This window comes from Scyliorhinus torazame, chromosome 13, assembly GCF_047496885.1.
Source record: "Scyliorhinus torazame isolate Kashiwa2021f chromosome 13, sScyTor2.1, whole genome shotgun sequence".
NCBI lineage: Eukaryota > Metazoa > Chordata > Chondrichthyes > Carcharhiniformes > Scyliorhinidae > Scyliorhinus > Scyliorhinus torazame.
Window position 1 is genome coordinate 151,247,343 of NC_092719.1, and position 26,556 is coordinate 151,273,898.

General features: G+C 43.8%; 1 long non-coding RNA gene across 1 annotated transcript in view; it reads left to right on the top strand.

The window, feature by feature from the left end:
* LOC140387738 (uncharacterized) overlaps nucleotides 1–23,932 on the top strand; it is a 33,858-nt gene extending 9,926 nt beyond the window's left edge. Inside the window, exons 2-3 of the long non-coding RNA XR_011933989.1 lie at nucleotides 14,486–14,608; nucleotides 23,806–23,932. This is a non-coding gene — a long non-coding RNA (uncharacterized lncRNA). The remainder of the gene's footprint in view (nucleotides 1–14,485; nucleotides 14,609–23,805) is intronic.
* Nucleotides 23,933–26,556: the final 2,624 nt, after the last annotated feature.

Here is a 26,556-nt window from a genome sequence, read left to right on the forward strand (position 1 = left end):
AGAATAAAATGAGTGAGTGCAGAATCCATTGTTACAATTCTTTACATTTTATATTGTAATTAAAATGATTGAAACAATGGGCAGCATTGTAGCACAAGTGGATAGCACTGTGGCTTCACAGCTCCAGGGTCCCAGGTTCGATTCGCCACTGGGTTATTGGCTGTGTGGAGTCTGTACGTTCTCCCTGTGTCTGCGTGGGTTTCCGCCGGGTGCTCCGGTTTCCTCTCATAGTCCAAAGACGTGCAGGTTAGGTGGATTGACCATGCTAAATTGCCCTTAGTATCCAAAAAGGTTAGGAGGGATTACTGGGTTATGGGGATAGAGTGGAAGTGAGGGCTTAAGTGGGTCGGTGAAGACACAATGGGCCGAATGGCCTCCTTCTGCACTGTGTATTCCAATAGCCATTCTTTTATATAGGTTTAGACTCAGAACTCAAATGCAACGATTTTCTATGTAGACAAGTAATAAGCTGTACCAGGACTGTAATGTTATTCAAGTTTGTCGAAATGCTGTAAATAATATATAAACTTTAATGCAATATTTTGGTAAGTGCTGAAGAAGGTAAGATGCAAATGAGTTCATCTTTTCTCATGTTTTTATGTTTCTTGACATTCATTGCAAAAATAAAACTGTGCCCTAGACAAGAAAATAAATTCACCTCTCATTATGTACTTCATGCAAATATTTATTTCTGTAGATGCAACATTTATTTGATTGGTTAGGAAAATATTTATAACAAATTGCGATCTGTTACAAACGACTCTTTATATGATTTTAGTGGAGAGGTGAAATCCTTTTCCAGACTCTCTCTCTTGCAGGAATGCAATTTCTGACTCTGTATGATAAATGTCAAAAGCTCTATTAGATTATAAATGTAAAGGCAATGCAATGATTTTTCATACTGGATACATATATCAGAACAGGCTTTGCCAATGGCCGCAGATTGATTTTGTGAACTGTTTCGAAAGGAAATTAAGATATTATTAAAAGGCTCTTAAAAATATGGTCCATACAAAAATAAAACATTTCCAATAAATACAAAGGGTGGCATCGTGGTTAGAACTGATACGTCACAGCGCCTTCGACTCTGGCGTTAGGTGACTGTGTGGAGTTTCCTCCAGTTCTTCCGGTTTCCTCTCACAGTCCAAAGACGTGCAGGTTAAGTGAATTAGCCATGTTAAATTGCCTCTTAGTGCCCCTTAGGGATAAGGTGGGGGAGTGGGCCTAGGTTGGGGTGCTCTTTCGGAGGGTCAGTGCGGACTTGGTGGGCTGAATGGTTGCCTTCTGCACTGTAGGGATTATATAGCCCGATGAAATTGACATGGATGACTTCTCAGGGCTGATCACCCACCAGGGAACAGCACTCGCAAGGGAGGCTTTGTAGGAAATCATGGAGTCGCGGCTACTGATCATCTGTTAATTGATTTTATTGGGTGAAATGTTGGACTTTGTGCTTGAGAAACATTCCCCATAATGCCTCTCCTTGTTGAGAGTATGGAACCATGGGATTGCTTTTCCTGTATCACATGTTGTTGTGTGTATTCATACTGTATCACATGTGTGTGTATTCATACTGTATCACATGTTGTGTGTTTTCATACTGTATCACATGTTGTTGTGTGTATTCATACTATATCACATGTTGTTGTATGTATTCATAGTACTTTTAGTGTTTTCTCACAAGCAGCCTTGTAGCTGAACAGAGGCACTTTAAGAGAACCATTGCCAAGACATCATCGGCATTGGCCATTTACATGGTCAAACGGGTAGTCTAACATCGCAGCCTGTAGTGTTAAAGCTCTACATTTTGGTTGAATCGCCAAAACCCGTGGACTCAATCTTGAATCCACCAAAAGCCCTGCCCTTATGAGGTGGGTTGCCCAACAGGTAAGTTGGGGCGTTTGTGGGTGGGGGTTGGGGCGGTGGGGTGGGGGGGGGGGGGGGGGTTGGTTGCATTGGGGGATCGAGAGATCAGAGCATCATTTCCAAATAGCCACCCGATCTATTCCTGCACTGACGAGTGGAGCTCCTCAGTGCAGGAAATGAGGTAAGCGCGGCCTCAGTGAGGCCTTCCCCGCCGAGGCCAGGAAAAATAACAGTGTCCCATTCGATAGCGGGGCTGTTCCCGGTGCTAAATGTGCCTGGAAACACCCCACTAAACCCACCCACAACATACTTATTTTTTCCATCAAATCACGTGCATAGTGCTGGAAATACTCAGCAGGTTAGGCAGCATCTGCAGAGTGAGAAATGGTTGATGGTGACCTTTCATCAGGACCCTTCCTCACTGATCTGGAATGCTAACTCTGATGTTGAGTATTTCCCGCATTTTATGTTTCAGATTTCCAGCATCCACAATGTTTTGCTTTGTTCCTGTATCATCTCTTTGCTACATGTACCTGTGTTCGAGATTTGAAACAAGGTGATGATTCCCCCCAGGAATAATATATAGAAAAGTACCTGGAATGAACAGCAGCATGATCAGTGACTGAGGGAGAAATAGGTGAATGTTCTGGATTTTGATAAATGACTAAATTAACAGTAAAGTCTCTTTCTATTTCTGATGTTAATTAAATAGAGATTACAACAGGGAACCAGGCAGTGATTTGCTGTTTAAATATTTTGTATTTGATTACTGAATTTATTTCCTTCACTTAATATTGGGGTTTGATTGAAAATTGTTTTAGTTGAAAGAACGTTGAATATTTCAAAGAAGTTTAGTTCGAATGAATCAACCCACATTTCTTTGATAACCTTACAGCTGTATTTAATAAAATGCCCTTTTACAAATAACTAGCCACTGTCTGTGGTTTTCTGTATTTTGCAACAAAATTATGATGTGAAGTACGAGGAACTTCATTAATGTAAACCTTCATTAGAGCAAACGGCTTTGCAATACTTAGTATAGACGTGGGCAGAGTAGGTGATGAACAACGTACCTTTTATCACCTGATAAATTATTTAGTCCAAGCAAAAATGAAAAAAAAAACAAGTTAAATGGCAGGGAAATTACTCTGGGAGTTCTCCTCGAAGGGATTGAATATGAAACTACTGTGCTTGCATGGAGCAGCCATTCTTTATGAAGCACTTCACATATAGATGGGGTAAATAATGGAAGAAGGCTGATTACTTTCATGTTTATGGGGAGCTTTTAAGAGTTTGAGTGTCAACACTGATTGAGAATATGATAAATAATCTGCAGCACATTTTCAGCAACTGTGTTCTCAGCACTTTGCTGTCACTAGGATGCACTGACGCACTGGCCAGATTCAGCAGCCATTTTGTTGATAGGGGTGAGCTCCCACTGCCCCCACCACGGCTTCTTCATTTTAAAAATAAATCCTCCTCGAGGTTTCCCTGTGTCATAAACCAGCAACTGTCAGAGGGTCAGGCAAGTGATTGCTCCAGATTTTGGAGAGTGTGTCAGAAAACACAATGGATGATCCTGTGGGATGGTGGGGGAGTGTGGGGGGGGGGGGGGGGTCGGGGGGGGGGGGTCTTGGTGGCGAAGACAGGGGATGAGAGTGGGTACATGGATACTTCCTCGAATGGTTAGTGAGCTATGAAACCTGGAATGCCGAGAATTGAGCAAGTGAATAAAAGCTCATCCCAAAATACAAATTTGCCAGGTTGCTGTGTGTAGTGACATTTGTGTGAAAGTTTCCTTTACTTAGTATTTCTAGTTGAACCACAAATAGGCTTTTTTAGAATGCTTCCAATTGAGCTTGGAATACAGAATATATATTTACAAGTGTACTTCCAATGCCACTGGTGCAGTTCAGATTTACATTTGTGTTCATGTCAGACGGCAGTTTCCACAAGCAAATCAAATCTGTGAAGAACAAACACCTGCATGTTTATTCTCCTCTGTATGCAGACCAGTCTGCACAGCTTTAACAATTAACCCCAAACTACATTGTTAACTGGGAAAAAATGTGTAGGTTGTACATCACGTTCTTCTGACAGACCTGGTGGTGTTATTTTCCATCTTTTGATGGAACCCACATATTTTTCCAAAACTATTTGATCTGATTTATTTAAAGAAGGTGCTAAAACTACTTGATCTGATTTATTTATATAAGGAACAATGTATAGAAACAAAGAGACAATGGCAAGATATTAAAAGTGCAATCATTAAATTAAACTAAAGCACTGTATAGTATTTGCATGGGTTGTTGTCTTGTGACATTACTTATGGTAAATTGGAAGTTTTATCAGGACAGAGCTCTCTCTGCCCGTTATCAGTGACATTGATTCATCGATTTGGGGGTAAGACTGGGAGCTGCCAGCACTGGAAAGGGGTCTGGGATCTGGCATTATTGGGTTGTGGAAGTATTCTGAGAGTGGACCCTGAGTCTGGGAGTACTGGAAAGTGTGTTGTTGCAATGAGGCACATGCCTGGAATTGGACTCATTAGGAGTAGGTTTGAGGAACTTTGAGTATTTGGGAGGCAGGTTCTGTCATCTGGGTCTTTGCTTCTGTATATTGTTTCTTCAGTAAAACTATCAGATCAAATAGTGTTCGCCTGTTAACACTAATCTGCTGGTGTTATTTTCCATCTTTTGAGGCAACAGGACTGAGCCGTATTGAAAATTATAATGTGCACTTTGTCCACTTAAGGCTACCATGTACCAGCAGAGGGAGTCTAGAGGGGGAACAAAGGAATTCCTAGGGTGAATTGTGCCGCCCCCGCTGACATACTTGAAGGCAGGGGGCATGTAAAACAAAGCAGGTGACAGCCAATGCCCCACCTGTTATGTGAATAGGTATGGTGTCAGGTAGCCTGCCTGCTATTTGACCTATTGAACCCTTAAGGGGACACTTAAAGGCCTAATTCTGATGACTCTGCTCAATTCCACACTCCCAGAATGCCTAGATCCAGTGCAATTTGCATACCGCCGCAACCAGTCCACAGCAGATGCCATCTCCCTGGCCCTACACTCATCCCTGGAGCATCTGGACAACAAGGACTCTTACATCTTACTTCTATTTATTGACTACAGCCCAGCCTTCAACATCATAATCCCAGCCAAGCTCATATCAAAGATGCAAAACCCAGGACTTGGTTCCTCATGCTGCAACTAGATTCTCGACTTTGTGACCCATAGACCACAATCAGTAAGGATAAACAACAACACCTCCTCCATGATAGTCCTCAATACTGTGGTCCCGCAAGGCTGCATACTTAACCCTCTACTATACTCCCTATGCACACATGACTACACGTTTGCTGATGACTCAACCGTAGTGGGTTGGATCTCAAACAACGATGAGTCAGAATACAGGAGGGAGATAGAAAACCTAGTGGAGTGGTGTAATGACAACAATCTCTCCCTCAATGTCAGCAAAACTAAAGAGCTGGCCATTAACTTCAGGAAGCAAAGTATTGTACACACCCCTGGCTGCATCAACGGGGCCGAGGTGGAGATGGTTGACAGCTTCAAATTCCTAGGTGTGCACTTCACCAATAATCTGTCCTTGTCCACCCTGGTTGGCGCGACGACCAAGAAAGCACAACAGCACCTATACGTCCTCAGGAAACTAAGGAATTTTGGCATGTCCATATTGCTCTTACCAACGTTTAAAGATGCACCATAGAAAGCATCCTATCTGGCTGCATCACAGGCTGGTATGGCAACTGCTTGGCTCAAGACCATAAGAAACTATAGAGAGTCGTGAACACCGACCAGTCCATTACACGAACCTGTCTCCCATCCATGGACCTACCGCTGCCTTGGGAAAGCAGGCAGCATAATCAAAGACCCTTACTCACTCTTCCAATTCTTCCATTGAGCAGGAGATACAAAGTCTGAGAACAGGCACAAACAGATTCAAAAACAGCTTCTTCCCCACTGTTACCAGACTCCTAAATGACCCTCTTATGAACTGATCTGATCTCTTCACACATCCTCTATACTGAGTAGTACTACACTCCTGTAGTTTGCCCTATATGTATTTTCTTTTCATGTACGGAATGATCTGTCTGAGCTGCACACAGAACAATACTTTTCACTGTACCCCGGTACAGATGACAATAAATAAATCCAATCCAATGTGGAGGAAAGCGAAAGAAGCCAAGCGGCTCGGCAGCTTTGACAACGTGAGCTGTTGTTGGACAGGAAGGAGGGGTACCTTCTTTGTGAGGATGCCCCTTTGCCTATCAATGGCACCCCCCCCCCAATATTCTACCTCCTCTTTATCCCTCTACGTTTGAGGAGAATGTAAGCTCATCGTGAACAAAGATAAGTGCCTGTTCCATGAAACAATCAAATTATTTGGTATTCTTTTCATCAGAGATGGCATATCACCTGATCCACAGACAGCTGATGCTAATACAAACGCTGCAGGATGTGCAGGAAGTCTGGAGTTTGCTCGGACTCATCAGATACTGTAGTCGCTTCATTCCAGATCTTGCTATATTATTTGCCCTGTATGTGATCTGACAAAAGAGACCACCAAGTGGGAGTGGACAAAATCACACAAAAAGGCTGTACATTAAACGACACTTGTTAACAAGTTGCCCAAATGCCTCAGAAATCCAACTAGTCATGCATGTGTGCTCAGCTGGGTTATGTGTATTTCCCATTCATAAAGACAAGGCAGGAAACGCATCAATCATTGTGATGGCAAACAGATTGGTAATGTAGAACAGCATTATTCATCAGCAGAGCAAGAAGGATTCTCAATCAATAATCTATCAAAACCCACTAGTAAGCCAAGTTTAACAACCCATACAGCATACCATCTACTCGAACAGAGGTTGGATACTCAAATTACAACAGTACAAGTTCAATTTCAAGAGGCCAGGCAATCTCAACCCAACGATATTGATTGCTGGACCTTTGAGTCCTTCTGGTTGCGAGGAAAAGGTTGCCATACAACATCTTAACGACGTAAGCCGAAATGTGGTGCCAAAGTCGCGAAAACTAGCTGACATCAAAGCAACAAAATGAGCTAAATCATTGCACCTATGTATGGCAGCTGTGGAATCACAAAACAGGAAAGACGTGATTGAGAGAGCATTTAGAAATTAAATCGTTCACACTCGACAAGATCTTCACAATGTTTGAAATAAGCTCATCATTATCTGACCTTATGTTACACAGAAACTGTATGGCCATCTGCACCCACTGAGGGAATGTGTTGTCAATATAGCACGTGAAGGTCACCAGGGAATTATCAAAACCAAACAACTCCATTGGGAAAAGGTATGGTTCCCAAGAATTGACCACATGTTAGAGCACAAAACCAATCAGTGTTTGCCATGCCAGGCAACCATAATGTCAAATCTTCATGATCCTCTCAAGATGTCTAAATTACCTCCAGGTCTATGGGTTGATGATAGTGTTGATTCTGCAGGCTGACACACTGGTGAACGCTTGCTCTTTGTCACTGACAACTACGGCAGATTCTCAGTTGTTGAAATATCAACTTCAACGAAAGCACTCATCTCAATGCTTGAAACAGGTCATTGATTCAAAGCACTGAAAATGTCATTTGGAAGCATAGAATCTGATTCCAACATCTACATCTCATATGAAGAATGTAAGTTAAACAAGACCACACTTGATGTCAGATGATATCCTACCCCTGAGAGCAAATGTCGATCAACCATACTCAAATTATGATGTTGTAAAGTGAACGATTTTTCGCACTAGGAGGAAGCACTAGGAGGTGTGGCGTCCTGTTGCCTGGAAGTGTTAGAGGGAGATCCAGGGTCTAGCAGCACTGGAAAGGTAGCACAGAAGTCTCTGAACACTCGAAGTGCTGTAGAGTCAGGACTTAGCTGGTAGAGGGTGTGGGTAAGTATTGCGGAGGGTGGACTTAGGTATTGCTAATCTAAGTAACACTCGGAAGTGAAAATGAGTAGGCTACAAGAGAAAGCGAGGAGTTAATAATCATTTACATGGGAACCTTGCCGGAAATAAAAGTTCTGAGAATTCAATCTTCAAATTGCTTTGAAGTCTTTTGAACAAAAAGGAAATGGACATGGTTATAAGCTGAGAGTGAATACCCTTTCACTTCCACCGAGAGAATCCCAATGATGTCTGCTTGGGAATTCTTCAAATTGCACATATTCAGAATCCACAAATGTGTTTGGCAACTATATTCAATTGTTCAAGAAATGAGTAACTCGGTATATCCCAGATTTTGTGACAGGCTGGGGGCTTAGAGGAAAACTTCATTGAAGGTTAAAAAAAAATCCCACAAAATTCAATGGGCAAATTTAATCATATTATGGGCGGGGTTCTGTGATCCTGAGGCGAAGAGTTGGCACCGACGGAAACATTGTCGCGCTTCTCGACGCTGTCAACACGGCCTCAGGATCAGCAATTCTGGCCCCTACAGGGGGCCAGCATGGCACTGCAGTGATCCACGCCGCTCCAGCTGCTGATCCTGGTGTGAACTGGGCGCCACAGGGTCCGCACATGCGCAATGGCACCGGAGCCAACGCGCGCATGAGCAGTGGCTCCCTTCTCCGCCCTGGCCCCGACGCAACATGGCGCAGGGCTACAGGGACCAACGTGGAAGAAAGGAGGCCCCTAGCCAGAGAGATCAGCTCGCCGATTGGTGGGCCCCGATCACGGGCCAGGCCACATCGGAGGTCCCCCTCAGGTCGGCCCCCCTCCCCCCCACAGGCCGCCCCCGGACCCTTCCACGCCGAGGTCCCGCCAGCAGAGAGCAGGTGTGAACGGAGCTGACGGGGACTTGGGTTTTTTACGACGGCCGCACGGTCCATCCCGGGCCGAGCATTGACGGGGGAGCCGCGTACAGTGGCCCCCGACCGGCACCGCGCCAACCACGCCGGCGCCAATGGCGCCTATTCTCTGCTCTGCTCTGCATAGAATTGCGTGCCGGCGTCGGCTTTAAAGTGAATAGAAAGCAAAGAGTGCGTATTAATGGGTGTTTCTCTGGTTGGAAGTCAGTAGCTAGTGGTGTCCCTCAGGGATCAGTGTTGGGCCCACAACTGTTCACAATTTACATAGATGATTTGGAGTTGGGGACCAAGGCCAATGTGTCCAAGTTTGCAGACGACACTAAGATAAGTGGTAAAGCAAAAAGTGCAGAGGATACTGGAAGTCTGCAGAGGGATTTGGATAGGCTAAGTGAATGGGCTAGGGTCTGGCAGATGGAATACAATGTTGACAAATGTGAGGTTATCCATTTTGGTAGGAATAAAAGCAAAAGGGATTATTATTTAAATGATAAAATATTAAAACATGCTGCTTTGCAGAGAGACCTGGGTATGCTAGTGCATGAGTCGCAAAAAGTTGGTTTACAGGTGCAACAGGTTATTAAGAAGGCAAATGGAATTTTGTCCTTCATTGCTAGAGGGATGGAGTTTAAGACTAGGGAGGTTATGCTGCAATTGTATAAGGTGTTAGTGAGGCCACACCTGGAGTATTGTGTTCAGTTTTGGTCTCCTTACTTGAGAAAGGATGTACTGGCACTGGAGAGTGTGCAGAGGAGATTCACTAGGTGTAGCGCACAATGACTTACGAGAGAGACGAGAAGTGATGAAGTCGATTCAGGCTTTATTAAGCGAGACTTGTCCCCAGCAGTTCAGCAACAGAATGAAGCGGCGGGGAGAAGCTCGGGTTCTTATACTCCGCCTTCAGGGCGGAGCCAGGAGTCAGCAGCCAACCAGGACCCGGGATCTGTCAGCCAATAGCATCACGGCTTCACAGTCCCACATGACCCCTAATACATACCACCACACTAGGTTAATCCCAGATCTGAAGGGGTTGGATTACGAGGAGAGGTTGAGTAGACTGGGACTGTACTCATTGGAATTTAGAAGGATGAGGGGGGATCTTATAGAAACATATAAGATTATGAAGGTAATAGATAGGATAGATGCGGGCAGGTTGTTTCCACTGGCGGGTGAAAGCTAAACTAGGGGGCATAGCCTCAAAATAAGGGGAAGTAGATTTAGGACTGAGTTTAGGAGGAACGTCTTCACCCAAAGGGTTGTGAATCTATGGAATTCCTTGCCCAGTGAAGCAGTAGAGGCTCCTTCATTAAATGTTTTTAAGATAAAGATAGATAGTTTTTTTGAAGAATAAAGGGATTAAGGGTTATGGTGTTCGGGCCGGAAAGTGGAGCTGAGTCCACAAAAGATCAGCCATGATCTCATTGAATGGTGGAGCAGGCTCGAGGGGCCAGATGGCCTACTCCTGCTCCTAGTTCTTATGTCTTGTGGGAGGTAGAATGTGGGAAATTATAGACGAGTTAGTTTAACATCTGTTGTTGGAAAATTGTTAGAATCAATTATCAAGGACGTCATATCGGGACATTTGGGAAGCCAACACGCTATCCAACAGAGTTAGCATGTTTTTATAAAGGGCAAATCATGTTTGACTAATTTGCTTGAGTTCTTCGAAGATATAAAAAGCAAAGTGGATACTGGAGATCCTGTAGATGTAGAATATCTGGACTTCTGGAAGGCATTTGATAAGGTGCCGAACAGAAGGTTAATTCACAAGGTGAGATTGCATGGGAGTAATTTATTAGTTTAGATAGAAGACTGGCTGACGGCCAGGAGTCGGAGAGTCGGGATAAATGGGTCTTTTTCTGGATGGCAAAATGTAACCAGTGGGTTGCCACAGGGTTCGGTCCTTGGGCCCCAGCTATTTACAATCTATATTAACGACTTGGATACAGGGATAGAACGATTTATCGCCAAATTTGCAGATGACACAAAAATAGGTAGGACAGTAAGTTGCAATGAGGAAATAAGAACCTTACAATTGGTTATAGGTAGGTTAGGAGAGTGGGCCAAAATGTGGCAGCTGGAGTTTAACGTGGATAAGTGTGAGGTCATGCATTTTGGTTGAAAAAATAGAAAGGCAACTAATTATCTGAATGGGGAGAGACTTCGGGGTGCTCCGATGCAGAGGGATCTGGGTGTCCTCGTGCATGAGTCACAGTAAACGAGCATGTGGGAGCAGCAGATAATAAGGAAAGCAAATGGAATGTTGGCATTTATAGCAAAAGGAATTGAGTATAAAGGAAAGGAAGTGTTGTGCAACGATACAAGGCATTGGTAAGACCCCTGGAGTATTGTGCACAGTTTTGGCTCTCTTATTTGAGGAAAGATGTAGTTGCATTGGAGGCAGTTCAGAGGAGGTTCACTACATTGATCCCAGAGTTAAAGGGTTTGTCGTATGAGGAGAAATTGAACAGTTTAGGCCTATATTCTCTAGAGTTTGGAAGAATGAGGGAAGATCTAATTGAGGTATACAAGATGCTAAAAGGTATGGGTAAGGTAGGCGTGGAGCTGATGCTTCCTCTTGTGGGGCAACTAAAACATAATCTTAGAATAAGAGGTAGCAAGTTTAAAACAGATTTGAGGAGAAACTACTTCTCCCAAAGGGTTATGATACCCCAGAGTGTGGTGGATGCTGCGACAGTGATTTAAGGGGGTGTTAGACAGCTTTTTAATTGGTAATTGGTTGAAGGGTTATGGAGAACGGGCAGGACGGTGGAGTGGAGGACAGGATGGGGTCAGTCATGGGTGTTCGGCTCGGGAGGCTAAATTGCTTACTCCCACTCCTAGGTCATGTGTTCTAGGGAGGAGACGCTCTGGCTGATTTCGCAATCCAGCTCTTGGTCTGTAACATTGTAGGTAGCAGATGAGGAACATATCAGCCATGATCGAACGGCAGAGCAGACTCGATGGGCTGAATGGCCTAATTCTGCTCCTATATCTTATGAACTTCTGATTTTCGCAGCTGTGAATGTTAGAGCAACTTAATTAAAATTGATCATTTGAAAGTGCTAACAATTGTAGTCTCCTCACATTCTTATAATGGACATATTGTTAATTGGGATTTTTGGTTAAAGGGAGCATTTACTCAGGTATTGATTCATTCCCCTGTAAGCTGGAGTGGGACCACTGTTGAACTGGCAGAACTCCAAGCATCATTGAATCGGATTCACTAATGGTTTAACAAGTGGAAGTGTATTTTTATAATAAAATTTATTTAATCTGTCTGTGTGTTCAGTCTGTCACCTATATCGTGATCACTAAATTACCAGTCGATCCTCTTCACCATTAGTGTTTATGCATTCGTTTTTCTCCTTTGTTCTTTTATTTCCATTATTCATCAATCATATTACACAATTTCTTCCTAATTTAACTTACTGTCCAATTACAATCCAGCAAACTAAATTCTTTGAATAAGGTGCCTTGCTCACCCCTTCCATTGTACACCTGAAAATATCACTACTTCAAAGAATAGCAGGAGAGTTCTCCCTTGTCCGATCAATATTCATCACTCAACTCAACATCAGTGAAACAGATTTCCTAGTCATTATCATGGTGTTGTTCACGGGACCCTACTGTATGCAAATTCAAGTTTGCCATATTACAGCAGAGAAAGTATTTCATTCGCTGTAAGATGCTTTGAAATATCCCGAGTTTGTGGAAAACACAATGCAATTCCAAACTTTTCTTTTATAACTACAATAAAATCTATCATGATGAAGACGTGCAAAATTCATAAACCTATTTAAACAAGTGCTTCCAACAGCCCGCCTCTCAATAAATAAGACAACATCATGTGCTCACCTCTTGTACCCTCGTCACACCTTCCTTTTATTGCTTGATTTAAAAGAATATTTATTTCATGGGTTGTGGTCATCCCTGGCAGGGCCAGCATTTGTTGCCCATCCCTCATTGCCCCTTGAACTGAGTGGCTTGGTAGGCCATTTCCGAGGGCAGTCAAGAGTTGACCACATTGCTGTAGGTCTGAAGCCACATGTAGGCCAGACCGGGTAAGGACGGCAGATTTCCTCCCCTAAAGGATATTAACATAGTGGATGGATTTTGCAATAAGAGATGATAACTCCATGCTCACCATTACTGAGGCTGGCTTTCGCTGAACTGCAATTTAAATTCCACCAGCTGCCGTGATGGGATTTGAGGCCCATGTCTCCAGAGCATTAGCCTGGGCCTTTGGGTTAGCAGTCCAGTAACATTACCACGACTACACTGTCTCCCTTAATTGTCCCTAATTGCCCGGTTTTGTAGTCCCCACGTAAATAAGGATCCTAGACAAATAAAGCAAAAGAGGGAGAGGGAAATTATGGAAGGCACAGATAGAATATCAAGATCAGTGAGAAAATATTATAATGTTTTCTATTTATAGAATAAACAATTTCCCTCACTTTTTCAGTTTGCTTTGAGAACTGCGTGGAGAGAAGCATCTCTGAACATAAGTGCTGTTGAAATAAACATCCTTAGCTAGAGGGTATGAGAAGCTGTGAAATCATTTAGTGAGATGTTGACTGAAGAAAGTTCAAGTTGGGGCCCAGCCTGAAAAACTTGAGAGCTACGATATAAACAAACTTGGCCTTGGCGTGTTCAGAGTGACAAACAAACTGATTTTACATATTTATTTTAGACAGCGATTGGAAGGATTCAGTGAAATGAGAGTTGCTGACTCAAATTTAATGTGTCTGGCATGCAAGAAAGAATGATTGGTGACAGGAGGTTTATATATTTTTTCTCCATATATGTTCTTAGAAATATTTATTGTCATTCATGTAGTGGTCCTGACAGAATTTAGAAATAATAGGGCATGCATGCACGGTCAGCACGGAAAGGTTAGCATAGGACAGCATGATGGCACCGTGGTTAGCACTGCTGCCTCACAGCGCCAGGGACTCGGGTTCAAATCTGACCTTGGGTCACTGTGTGGAGTTTGCATGTTCTCCCCGTGTCTGAGTGGGTTTCCTTCGGGTGTTCCGGTTTCCTCCCACAATTCAAAAATGTGCAGGTTAGGTGGATTGGACATACTAAATTATCCCTTAATGTCTAACAAAATGCAAGATAGGTGGGGTCATGGGCTTGGGGCAACGGCCCAGCTAGGGTGCTCTTTCAGAGGGGTGGTGCAGACTCGATGGACTGAATGGCCTCCTTCTGCACTCTTGGGCTTCTATGGTAAATGACAATACACCAGGCAAGAAAATGCACTGGACAACTGAACACAATGACATTATTTGTATTGTGTCTTTCAATCTAAAATTATTTTGCACAGAAAAGCAACACTTGTTTGAAAGGCAAGCAAACAAACTTGCTAAATCCTGTGTTGTCACATGTTAGGCCTTGGTTGTCAACGTCAATGCTTTGTGGATTTATTGCACAGACCCACTGTTAAATACGCTTCAGCATTGGTTGGCAGGAAATGCCATTAACTTGATTGCGTGCAAAATTTCCTCCTCCTCTCATCCTTTCCATCGTTGCTCAATCCATACAGATAAATAGATAAATCCAAAGTCAACAAGATAGGTCATGTGACACCATTGACTGGCCTGCTATTGCCAAACTTTCAGAAATAAGTGGCCCTTTCCTGTTTGCAATATTATTGTAATTTCAATTTGAAACATGCATTTAATACATTTCAGGAATACTCCTATTGATTCCAACATTCCTTGAGGTCAATAGGAAAGTCTAAAATATTGCTGTTTTCCTTGACAGCTTCCAATGAAGAGAGGCTGATCAGAGGTCCATAGGGATGCTTCTAGTCTATATCAGCTGGGAATCTAAACCCATGAAGAATGTGTTGAAACAGATTTTTATCTGAACATAATAATCAGCAAGGTAAGATACATGATAATTTTGCATTTAAATATTATTTCAAATATATTAAGCAGCCATTTAAAAGCATCACTGGCTTGCCAATTTAAAAAAAAACTTTATGCTACCTAGACAGATGATTGACTACCAAAACTGTTGGCAGACAAGCAAACTACATATTTTACAGTGATGCATCTTTAAGGACAATGTGCCAACCGAGGAAATCAAAAGAAAAAGCTCATCAACAACCATTAAAAATCTGATAGAGTCTCAAAAAACTTGACAACACAAAAATAGCTTGAGCATATGCCTATGACAAATAGTTACACTGAAAGTGCAGTAGGATATGGGCTTGTCACAACATAAGCTACAGGTATACATGTCATATACAAGTCATTACTTGTAATAGTGGAAAAACCTGATTCAAAATGTCAGAAATTTCACTTATTTCTTCTGCAGAAAATGTATTCAATTGTAGATATGTATCAGCACACTCAGTGTCTTCGTGGGTTTCCTCTGGGTGCTCCGGTTTCCTCCCACAATCCAAAGATGTGCAGGTTAGGTGGATTGGCCATGCTAAATTGCCCCTTAGTGACCAAAAAGGTTAGGTGGGGTTACTGGGTTACAGGGATAGGGTGGAGGTGTGGGGTGCTCTTTCCAAGGGTTGGCGCAGACTCAATGGGCCGAATGGCCTACTTCTGCCCTGTAAATTCTAGGAAAGTTGTTCAAGCTGATCAGTCATTTATGATTTATATGTTTGTCAGAGTAACACATGGATGCTCTTCGCCACCCTCTGTCAGTTCCTGTTCGCACTCCTCTCCCCTTAACCCTCCAAGTTAATACTTTCATTGATCTTTCTGTCTCCTCACCCCTCCTCAAGTTCACATCAGTAACCTGACCCCAAGTTCATGGCGATTCTTCTGTCTCCCGTCTTCTCTCAAGCCTCTCCTCAGTTCATGCCAGCAATCCATTTCCAATTCACTCTCTTTTCCTCCACCACCTCTCAATCCCTGCTGAGACTCTTTCTCTCCTTCTCTCAGTTCATGCTTCAATTTTTCCCCTTTTTCTCTTCTGCCCTCTGTTTTTAAATTGGCCACCTTCATCACCTGCCCCTTTTCTTTAGGCTGGCATTATTCCCATTCCCCCTTCCCCATATCCCCACTTCCTCCATAACCCCCCTTCCCCCATATCCCCCTTCCCCATATCCCCTTCACCCAAATCCCCCTTCCCTCATATCCCCCCTTTCCCCTTATCCCCCTGCCCCATATCCCCCTTCCCCCATATACCCCTTCCCCAATATACCCCTTCCCTATATCCCCTTCCCACATATAACTCTTCCCTATATCCCCTTCCCCCTATCCCCTTCCCCCATATCCCCCATTTCCCCCCTTCCCCCATATCCCCCCTTCCCCCATATCCCCCTTCTCCCATATCCCCACTTCCACCCAAGCCCACATCCAAGCCCACAATCTGGATTCTTGTAAAACACGATGAGAGGTTTATGAGGGGTGATGCCCATACAATCAAGATGGTGATCTGCCTAAAACCCACACACTCTGCTGACGTCACTACATATCACATGGTGATGCATAGCCAACAGGAATGTTTTCTCTGATACATAGCAGTTTTGAATAACACTTTGAAGCCAGTGTCTGCTTCACTATGTTTGTGATGACAATTGGAGCTGTTCTGAATTTGTTCCGGATGCTGCTGCTCCAGGCACTGGAATTCTACCAAATTCCTGGAAAAGAATTCTTGTGAATGCTTGAGAGTTCAGGAGTTCCCACATACAGCACAAAGCAGGTCTCCATTTCCAGAGCAGCAGAATCCTTGGATAAGTGAAGGGGGAAGGGAGAATGTTCCATTTGAAACTGTGAGAAGAAGGACTGTGGTTTGGAATGAAGCAGGATGTCAGTTTTGAATGTGGGAGGGAGAAGAGTACTATCTGAATAAAGGAGGGAGTAGTAGAGTCATGCCGGCGGAGACAAAGGGGGAATGGTGCGGTGAGGCGAATGTAAGCTTGAATTGAGAAAGGAGGGGTCAAGGATGAATTGGCACAAGGGATGAGAGAATGATGCATGGTTTGAACAAACCGTAGTTGGTGCAGAGTGAGAAGATGGAAAGGACAGTGAACTTAAACTGTTGGTGAGGCAGGATATTGCTTCGCAATAAAAATGTTCTCATGAATTCCTAACCTAGTGATGATATCCTTTCATACTCGAACTGGAATTGTGTTGCTGGTCATCTTATGGAAGGTAAGATGTGACCTGCATATGATGTAAACTTCACATTTTGCCTCATCCTGTCTTCTACTTTGAGTTTGTAGAAGATGGCTGACACGGGAAGGCATCTCTCCAGCACCTTATTTAACTGCTTTTAATTAAATTGTAATATATACATTTCCAGAAAAAGCCACAACCACTTTAAATCCACAATTTTTCTGAAAACCCATTTGTTTGGAACCTGCGGTTAAGAATTTCTCCGGTTCACCATGTACAGCAACATCAAAAATCTATTTACATAGGTTACTTCTGTTGAGTATTTGCACCAAGGTTATCAATGATTTTTTTTTCAGAATGGATTTACAATTTCATTTGAAATACAATTGCAATGGATCTTTCATGGTGACAAGTGGAATGCTGAACTCTGGTCAGTGGATTCTCACCGTTCATCACTTGAAAACACATTCATCAACTATAATTGAGCCTGCCTGCACAACTAGTGGTACGCTCAATGACTGATAGAGTTTCATAATCTTTTATACAATCTTTAAAGAAAGGCCCCACTAAACTATCAACTGCATTTCCTTGTGCTTTGAAAGCACAGGAAGGTCAGCCCAGCTCCCTGGACAGTTCAGGTGGTAGTTGCACCATTTAGCATCATATTGCCTCTGACAGCTTAGGGGGGTCCCTGATTCAACCTGTGCTAAATTTTCTGGTATTAGCCACCTTTGTATTTAAGGCACTGGCAACTGGCTATTGTGTCTTTGGCCGATGAAGCAACATGCTGGCCAGTCACCCCTCCACACTGTGCATGTAGAAATCAAGTGGTTGCACTACCAGATAGGTTGTACTGTCCTCATGGTGAAATGGCATGCTAAAACTCACCATTCAAGTTCTCACATGACGAATGGCAACTTGAGATGCCAGAGGCTGGACTGTAATGGTGGAAGCACTTCAGCGTGAATAAGTGCATTCAGAAGAGGGGAAAACGAAAGAACCAAATAACAGTCTGGTTTGCTCGGTGAGCTGGTTAAATCCCTCAATCAGACCAGCAAAGACAATTAACAGTCAACTTTGAGCAAACAGCTGTTTCCTCTACTCATGCCTGACCTTCTTCGATGAACTCTGATGGGATTGTGTCAGGAGGCATTGAGGAAGCTCAACGATGAGCATGAAACCGCGGAGATGTGAGCTGGCTCAATTTGTTGCATTCATTTGAATACGCTTGACATCATGGCTTGACACCACCCAGGACAAAACAGCCTGCTTGTTTGGCATCCCATCCAAATGACCACAAGACATAGAAGCAGAATTAGGCCAATCGGCCAATTGAGTCTGCTCCGCCATTCAATCATGGCTGATATTTTTCTCATCCCCATTCTCCTGTCTTCTCCCCATAACTCCTGATCCCCTTATTGATCATAAATCTATCTATCTCTGTCTTAAAGACACTCAGTGATTTGGCCTCCACAGCTTTCTGCTGCAAAGAGTTCCACAGATTCACCACCCTTTTCCTCAAGAAATTCCTCCTCATCTCTGTTTTGAAGGATCATCCCTTTAGTCTGAGATTGTGACCTCTGGTTCTAGTTTTTCCTACAAGTGGAAACATCCTCTCCACGTCCACTCTATCCAGGCCTCGCAGTATCCTGTAAGTTTCAATAAGATTCTCCCTCATCCTTCTAAATTCCAATGAATACAGACCGAGTCCTCAACCGTTGCTCATACGACAAGTACTTACTCCCTCCACAACCAACACACAGTGACAACGGTGTGTACCATCTACAAAATGCACTTGCAGGAACTCACCAAGACTCCTTAGACAGCACCTCAAAACCCACAAATGCTACCATCTGGAAGGACGAAGGCAGCAGGCAGGTGGGAAACACCTGGAAGTTCTCTTCCAAGTCACTCACCATCCTGCCTTGGAAATATATTACCGTTCCTTCACTATCGCTGACAGAAGATCCTAGAACTCCCTCCTAACAGCACTGTGGGTGTGCCTACACCACAGGTACTGCAGCTGTTCAAGAAGGCAGCTCGTCACCACCTTCTCAAGAGCAATTAGGGATGGGCAATAAATGCTGGCCTAACCAGTGACGTCCACATCTCATGAATTAATAAACAAAATATAGTGAGGGACAAACTGCGACTGATTGGATAGAGACTCATTTGATGGTGTTTGTGATGCTCCACAATCCAAAAAGTAGGAGGGAATAATGAGAAAGAGAGGAAATGGAATTGGGTAGCACTTTATAAAGACGTGGAGCTACTGCTGCAATGGTTTAGACAGAGTAGGCCCTGGTGTTCTATGAAATAAAAACAGAGCATACTGGGAATGCTCAACAGGTCTGGCAGCATCTGTGGAGAGAGAAACAGAGTAGGCATTTGATTCTGTGACCTTTAATCAGAACTGAGGAAAGTTGTAAATGTAGTTGGTGTTGATGAAGTGAAAGGGGGAGGGTAAGAAAAAGAACAAAAGGGAATGTAGGCGGTAAGGTAGCAGGCAGAAGAGATTGCATGGTGCATGGCCAATAAGAATGGCCATGGGATAAGTGAAGAAACAAAAAAGAGGCTCCTGAATGTCAGGATCCTGAATAGATGTCATCTGAAAGCAAAAAAGGAATAGGAGAGAACAAGTGGAAATAAAATCTCTACCATCAAAGAAAAGTGTAACAAAATTGAGGCAGAGGTTTCGCTCTCCAATTATTAAATTCAATGTTGAGTCCAGAAGGCTGTGAAGTGCCCAGCCAAAGATGAGGTGCCATGCTTTGAGATCGCATTCAGCTTCTTTGGAATTCTGCAGGAGTCCAAGGACAGAAAGGTCAAAGTGGAAGCAAGGTGTAGAATTAAAATGGAAGTCATACTTGCCGACTGAATGGAAATCCACAAAGCTGTCCTCCATAATGTAGAGCATACAGCATTGTGAGCAGTGAATACAGCATATTAAAATTGAAAAAAGTTCCAGTAAATCACTGTTTCATGTAAAGAGTGTTCGGATATCTCCAGCGCTTGCACGAAAATGTAACAGAGGGGAAGGACAAGTTGTGGGTGACTAAAGAGTAGACCAGGGTGCCATCTGAATGCTGTGAAAGGGGAGGAGAGGGGAAGATAGGCTGGGTGGAGGTGTTATGCTGGAGGTGGTGGAAATTGCAGATGATGATCTGTTGAATATGGAAGTTGGTGGGGCCGAAGGTGAGTCCTATCATGGTTCTGGGTGGGAGGGGAAAAGGTGAAAGCAGAAGTGCATGAAATAGTGAAGCATTCTTTCAACCCCAATGAGGGAAATTGTTGGTCGAGAAATAACATCGGAAGCATGGAAGGGTGCATTGTCCGAAAAGATTCATTGGTGATGGGGTACCTGGGAGAATGGAATGGATTTCTTACAGGAAACAGGGTGTGGTGAAGTGTCGTTGAGGTATCTGTGGGAATCGATGAACTTATCATGAATATTCATTGATAGCCTTCCACCAGAAATGAAGGCACAGATGTCAAGGAAAGGAAGGGAAAACTTTAATATGGACTATGTGAAGGTGAGAGAAGGATAGATTTGAAGAGATGTCAGTTACGTTTTCCAATTCAGGCTGAAAGCAGGAATTGGCACGAATACGGTCATCAATGCACCAGTTAAAGAGGTGAAGGAGGAGCCTGAACAGAACTGTAACATAGAATGTCCTACATATCTCACACAAAGGCATGATGTGGAGATGCCGGCATTGGACTGGGATGAGCACAGTAAGAAGTCTTACAACGCCAGGTTAAAGTCCAACAGGTTTGTTTCAAACACTAGCTTTCGGAGCACTGCTCCTTCCTCAGGTTCACCTGAGGAAGGAGCAGTGCTCCGAAAGCTAGTGTTTGAAACAAACCTGTTGGACTTTAACCTGGTGTTGTAAGACTTCTTACTGTGCACACAAAGGCAAGCAGAGCTAGGACCCATCTTGAGGTTTATCTTGTTGCTAACTTTGCCTTAGTTTAATTGCTCTGTTTTATCACCTTTGCTCTTGAGTCGCCAGGTATCTTTATGATACCGCCACGTGGTTCAAGTCCGAGTAATGATCAATAATCCAATACACCGATTAGTAAGATTTAAATCAAAGCACATTTATTATACACAGTAATCACTACTCATGCACAAATTCTACGTTTAAGCTACTTCTACAACTAACAGGCCTATACTTAACTTGGAACTGGCCCACCAGGTCAGGGAAACAAATGGCCTTTCGTTCAGGTTCTGAGCCTGCGGGATTCGAAGTTGGTACAGATTGATAGCTAGCAGCGCCCATCGCGTGGCGAGCATTGAAGTAAGACTTACAGGTTTGATCAGCTGCTGAAGAGTGAAGAGAGCTGAGGAAGAGAGCGATTTTAACTTGGGGCTTAATTCCCGCCTTTCGGGGCGGACCCTGTACCTGGTCCCAAGTGATTGGACTTTGTCCCAATCACTTGGTTCGATTTTCTCCAATGCTGGAGCGGTTCCCTGATCGATGGGCGGTCTTGAGGTGGTCGTTCACCTCCTTTTGTGTCGGCTTCTGCTGGCGCTGAAGAGTCTGGTTTGGCTTTGTGTGTCTAAATGTTGCTTATTGTTCCCGGGGATTGCTCATTAGTATGCAGATGGCTGTTGTTTTGTTATGCTGATGGTTGCTGGTATCGATCTTGTCTGGCCTTTCCAGAGGTAAATACACAGCCAACCTGCAGCTGCTGGTTTTTGTCTTGTTGGCTGACTTTCCCATCAGCCTTTGCCGTTCGCCATTTCGAATCGGGAGTTGGCCATTTTAAGTGGCTACAATCTGGAGGAACTAAGCAGAGCTGAAGGATTGTTCAATGCGAAAACAAGTTAAACCAGGTGGAGGAGAGTGGTGATTGATGGGGATTGGTTGGGCCTATATTCAAGGAAGAAATTGTCAGCCTGATTGGGCGTGGAAGTGTTCTTTGACTGTCTACCACTAGATGCAGCTGTACTGAAACATCTGCTGCTAAAATCCAGGATTTCCTCTTCTGCATCCTCATTTTGAGTTCATCCTTCAGCTGTAACAATAACTAACTAGTTCAATTGTCAAATTGTATGCAGAAAGCTGTAAATCAAAGAACTTTTATCTACACCTGAATAAGGTTTGTATGCATTTGAATGGAGTTACAACCGATTTTCATCAACAGAAATGCACATATATTCAATTTGATGTGGTTGGAAATGGTCATAATTCTACTGACCAATTGTTAGCTCCCCACTACTCAAATTAACACTACCTATTACGCACAGTAGCGCAGTGGTTAGCATTGTTGCTTCACAGCACCAGGGTCCTGGGTTCGATTCCCGCTTGGGTCTGTACAGAGTCTGCATGTTCTCTCTGTGTCTGCGTGGGTTTGCTCCGGGCGCTCTGGTTTCCTTCCACATATCCGGAAAGACATGCTGTTAGGTGAATTGGACATACTGAATTCTCCCTCCGTGTACCCGAACAGGCGCTGGAGTGTGGCGACTAGAGGATTTTTACAGTAACCTCATTGAGGTGTTAATGTAAGCCTACTTGCGACAGTAATAAAAATTATTTATTTATTAATCTCTCCCACTTTCAGTACCCAGACAGACCCAACAAACTCACTCTGCTTGATGTAAGCTGATCCTCTACCAAAAACTGTCAAGAAATTGTCCTACAATCTCTTGATCTTTAATGCATAGTGTACACGAAATATATGAAACTAAATACAAATATCCATGTATGCAGTGTAGGCACAATGTAACTGATAATGCATGATAAAGAAAGTGTGTGAGCTTTTGCAATTCATTAAAACTTAACAAAACCTATGATATCATCACTCCACAAGCTGATTTAGTTCCTTTTGTTTTTAAGTTCCCTCACAGATACCCATATACAGGGGCAGCACGGTAGCCTTGTGGATAGCACAATTGCTTCACAGCTCCAGGGTCCCAGGTTCGATTCTGGCTTGGGTCACTGTCTGTGCGGAGTCTGCACATCCTCCCCGTGTGTGCGTGGGTTTCCTCCGGGTGCTCCGGTTTCCTCCCACAGTCCAAAGATGTGCGGGTTAGGTGGATTGGCCATGATAAATTGTCCTTAGTGTCCAAAATTGCCCTTAGTGTTGGGTGGGGTTACTGGGTTATGGGGATAGGGTGGCGGTGTTGACCTTGGGTAGGGTGCTCTTTCCAAGAGCCGGTGCAGACTCGATGGGCTGAATGGCCTCCTTCTGCACTGTAAATTCTATGATAATCTATGATATTCTTCTCCCTTCATTAGCCTCCTTTAGCTTACTTTAGGATGGGTCACAGCCCCCATCTAGCGCCCCTCTAGAATATAGAACATACAGTGCAGAAGGAGGGCATTCGGCCCATCGAGTCTGCACCGACCCACTTTAAGCCCTCACTAACCCTATAACCCCCCCTAACCTGTTTTTTTGGACACGAAGGATAATTTAGCATGTCCAATCCACCTAACCACAGTCTTTGGACTGTGGGGGGAAACCGGAGCACCCGGAGGAATCCCACGTAGACACACGGGGAGAACGTGCAGACTCCGCACAGACAGTGACCCAGCAGGGAATCGAACATGGGACCCTGGCGCTGTGAAGCCACCGTGCTAACCACTGTGCTACCGTGCTGCCCTCTAACCGATCAGTGTGACAGAATAGCTCAGTATGAAGTTCTTCATCCTTCCTGGTGAGGTTCTGGACAACAGAAGGCAGGTCATTTTCCTGATAGCATGGGGCTCAAGGGTCAGGAACTTGTCCAGTGCTGAGTTGACATGACCCTACATCTTTCCAGCACAAGTGGGCATATGGTGGACTAACATAAATCTCAGGTAACTGGCTAATCTTCTTGTAACTCATCTTTTGCAAACGAGATGAGTGTTAGTAAGAGAAAATGCTTCTGAGTTTTTCCGTGCATTGTCCATGAATGAGCTCTGGATGTCTGCACTGATGTTTCAAACACTGCTGTCAATTTACACATAGCCGCAACTTGTCTTTCTCCGCTTGTGTTTTTACTCTCTCTATCAGGATGCGATTCTGTGCAAAATCGATGCTCCTCACTCACTGGCTGCTGCTCCTCTCCACTTTAATGCTTTGCTGTAAGTTGCTGTCTGCGTCCAGTCACCACCCACGAGGCCACTCAGGTAAGCAGTTCCTCAACAACTCTCACCGAATATTTAGACTGAGCTTCATGTGACTGCATATTATAACCCATCAGACATCTGAGAATGCTCTTATTCTTCATTAACTGTCATGTGTACTCGATATCATTGCAGTTTGTATCTGTTAAATGAAAGCAATCAATCTATTTCTCCAGGTTATATTGATTTTTAATTTTTATACTTGTAACTTGATGCCTTTGTGGTGCAAAAAAATGGCTTTATGATTGAGAAACCTAGATCAAGCACCAAGGCCTGTAGAAATGGGATTGCCAATGTTGAAAGGAGCTGAAGAGATGAGGAGATAAATCATGTGATAATTAGATGACACCAAGCTCAGGGTTTAAAGCTGTACAGATAACGTACAAATAAGTGGCAAGGTATTCTGCAGTGCTGAAGCACGGGGTGAAATTGTTTTAAATGGGGATTGTTTTGGGGGGGTTCCATTTTCAGCTCTTTATTTTGAAAATGCAGGCTGGTAACCAGAGAGCAAAAAACCTCAGCCCGTGTGTAGATTCTATAACCAGGAGCAGAGAGTGCAAAAGTAAAACAGTTATAGTGGATGTAGAAAAATAAATTTCAAAGAATCATAGAATTTAGAAGTGCAGAAGGAGGCCATTCGGCCCATCGAGTCTGCACCGGCCCTCACAAAGGGCAACCTACCGAAGCCCACACCTCCACCCTATCCCTAAGAGTTAGGTCACTCTTGAATTTTATGTGTATTTCTGGGCACCACCATCATCAAAGTGACATTGAGCCTTAGAAAATGCAGAGCATAGACTCACCAGGAAAGGGAAACCATAGCAACAAGAAGAGATTCAAAATACTGGGATTATTTGTACTGGGATAGAGAAGGCTAAAAGGGGGTTTAATAGATTTTTTAAAAATTCTGAAGGGTTTTGAAGGACTGAGTAGAGAAAGACTATTTCCTTTGGTTGGGGGAATGAAGGGTCATCAATTCAAAATGATCACAGAGAGTGAGGAAAAGAATTAGGAAAAATTTGTCTACGGTGCTGTTAAGCGGCACTTACTCAGCAATAACCTGCTCATTGCCGCCGCTCAGTTTGGGGTCTGCCAGGGCCACTTAGCTCCTGAACTGACTACATTCCAGCCTTGGTCCAAACATGATCAAAAGAGTTGAACAACAGAGGTAAGAGTTACTGCTCATTACATCAAAGCAGGATTTGATCGAGCATCAAGGAGCTGGGGCAAAACTGGAGTCAGCGGGAATCACGGGAAAAATGCTCCACTGGTTGGAGTTATACCTAACAAAAAGGAAGATGGTTGTAGTTGTTGGAGGTCAACCATCTTAGCCCCGGGACATCGCTGCAAGAGTTCCTTAGGGTAGTGTCCTAGCACAACCACCTTCACAATGTTCAGCACCATTCACAACTCCTCAGATACTGAAGCAGTTCAGTTCATGTCCATTTGCAGAAAGACTGAGATAATATGCAGGCTTGGGCTGATAAGTGGCAAGTAACATTCATGCTGTACAATTGCCAGGCAATGTTCATCTTCAACAAGAGAGAATCTAACCATCTCCCCATGACGTTTGATGCTTTTACTTTTAAAAAAAAAAATATATTTTATTGAAAATTTTTGGTCAACCAACACAGTACATTGTGCATCCTTTACACAATATTATAACAACACAAATAACAATGACCTATTTTATAAACAAAAAATGAATAAATAATAAATAACAAAAATGAAAACTAACCCTAATTGGCAACTGCCTTGTCACAAGTAACACTCTCCAAAAATATAATTTAACAGTCCAATATATAATTATCTGTCGCAACGACCTATACATATTATACAGTATATATTAACAACCCTGAGAGTCCTTCTGGTTCCTCCTCCCCCCCCTCCCCCCCCCACACCCCCCTCCGCCCCCCCCCCCCCCGATCCTGCGCTGCTGCTGCTGCCTTCTTTTTTCCATTCCATCTATCTTTCTGCGAGGTATTCGACGAACGGTTGCCACCGCCTGGTGAACCCTTGAGCCGACCCCCTTAGAACGAACTTAATCCACTCTAGCTTTATAAACCCTGCCATGTCATTTATCCAGGTCTCCACCCCCGGGGGCTTGGCTTCTTTCCACATTAACAATATCCTGCGCCGGGCTACTAGGGACACAAAGGCCAAAACATCGGCCTCTCTCGCCTCCTGCACTCCCGGCTCTTGTGCAACCCCAAATATAGCCAACCCCCAGCTTGGTTCGACCCGGACCCCCACTACTTTTGAAAGCACCTTTGTCACCCCCATCCAAAACCCCTGTAGTGCCGGGCATGACCAGAACATATGGGTATGATTCGCTGGGCTTCTCGAGCACCTCGCACACCTATCCTCCACCCCAAAAAATTTACTGAGCCGTGCTCCAGTCATATGCGCCCTGTGTAATACCTTAAACTGAATCAGGCTTAGCCTGGCACACGAGGACGACGAGTTTACCCTGCTTAGGGCATCTGCCCACAGCCCCTCCTCGATCTCCTCCCCCAGCTCTTCTTCCCATTTCCCTTTTAGTTCATCTACCATAGTCTCCCCTTCATCCCTCATTTCCCTATATATATCTGACACCTTACCATCCCCCACCCATGTCTTTGAGATCACCCTGTCCTGC